Below are 1,872 nucleotides of genomic sequence, written 5' to 3' on the forward strand. Positions count from 1 at the left end.
GATGAGTCTCATTATGGGCTAATCATTATCGTGGGGTTCTAGCAGATTTACTTATGGATTTCTTTAGTTAAATTATTTCGATGCCTTAGTGTGTGGTGATTCTATGATAACCTAGTATTGGTTGTGCTTATTCGTCTTATGAGAGTCGCGAACTTAGAAGATAGCGTGTTAATCTTTAATGAAGCAAAAATGAATTTAAGGATTTAGAACTTGCCATGCTAGCATAGGTTTATGTATTATTGTTATGCATGATTCATAGGTAATTTTACCCATCTTACTTGCCCTATGTAATCATGATAGATAACTTGTGCTTTAATCCTTTATGTTGTCGAATTACATAGACATATAGGGTCTTAATATAATCGGTATCTATTCAGCTTCTATTGCTTTTGTGGATGTCTGGTAGTATGTTATTCATGCAACAAAAGTTGGCGTTTAGCAGTTTCGTGTTATCTGATTAGTGTCATCACCATTACATGCTAAGGTTAAGAATAATAAGGCTATTGAATGAAGTATTTAATGAAGTTAGAATCCCATGTTTGTCTCATATACTATACAACTCTCTTTACTGTCTTAGTTATAATTGTTAGTTTAATTCGTAGTTATAATCAACCTCAATTTGTTATCATCTTAACATTGGATAATAACCGTATCATCGGTGCATAAGTGCATAAATTACATAGTTAACCAAAGCCAGTCTCTGTGGGAATGAACTAGAAACAATTCTATATTACTTGCGAACGCGTATACTTGCGTGAATTATTTGCGGGTGTTTAGCCCTAACAAGTTTTTGGCGCCGCTGTCGGGGACTGCATTGTTAACTTTTAGTTTATGTGTTTGTCATCAGTGATCGTTAAAGTTCATTGACTGAGACGTTGTTACTTACGTACTCTTTTTCTTGTCATATTTCAGGTAATCTAGCGATCATTTATGCAAACACATTCGCGAGTTCATAGGAGAATTATGGACAAAGACGAGGAAGAAGTTGTAGAGGATCAAAGGGAAGATTTTGATGATGAAGAGAAAGTAGTAGAAGAAGAGAATTTCGAAGAACTACCTTTATTACAGATGGGAGATCAAGCAGATAATATTAAGGCTTTGATGGACTTTTCTAAACTTAAGATCAATGACATTAAGTCAAGCATCATCAGGCCAGCCATCACGGCTAACACCTTTGAGATCAAGTCGAGCATGATTCAGATGATACAGAACTCAGTTCAGTTTGGGGGTTCTCCTACTGAAAACCCCAACATGCACATCAGGGATTTCATCGAGATCTGCGACACTTTCAAGTTCAAAGACGTGACTGAAGATGCTATCAAGCTGTGACTATTCCCATTCTATTTGAGGGATAAAGTGAAGTGTTGGTTACATTCTCTACCACCAGGGTCTATCACCAGATGGGAGGATCTTGCTCAAAAGTTTCTCACTAAATTCTTTCCTATGGTGAAGACGGCTGCAATCAGGAATGCTCTTACTCAGTTTGCTCAGCAAACTGTAGAAACTCTGTGTGAGGCTTGGGATCGATGTAAGGAGATGCTAAGAAGTGCCCACACCATGGCATGCCTGATTGGATGATTATCAACTATTTCTACAATGGTTTAGGTGCGCAATCTAGACATATACTCGATGCAGCATCTGGTGGAGCCTTATGGGCTAAAAGCTACAATGAAGCTTATGAGTTGATTGAGCTAATGGTAGCCAATGAATACCAGAATCCTACACAAAGAATGTTGCAAGGAAAGGTAGCAGGAATTCTGGAAGTGGATCAAGCTACTGCTATAGCTGCTCAACTTTAAGCTTTGACGATGAAAGTGGACTCTTTGGCTAATTATGGAGTTAATCAGATTACTAGTGTTTGTGAGCTTTGTG

General features: G+C 37.7%; 1 non-coding gene across 1 annotated transcript; it reads right to left on the reverse strand.

Moving 5' to 3' along the window:
* Positions 1-1,458: 1,458 nt before the first annotated feature.
* Positions 1,459-1,564, reverse strand: LOC141688282 (small nucleolar RNA R71). The gene has a single exon (XR_012561735.1). It is a non-coding gene; the product is annotated as a small nucleolar RNA R71 (small nucleolar RNA).
* Positions 1,565-1,872: the final 308 nt, after the last annotated feature.

The sequence above is a fragment of the Apium graveolens genome, chromosome 9, assembly GCF_009905375.1.
Source record: "Apium graveolens cultivar Ventura chromosome 9, ASM990537v1, whole genome shotgun sequence".
NCBI lineage: Eukaryota > Viridiplantae > Streptophyta > Magnoliopsida > Apiales > Apiaceae > Apium > Apium graveolens.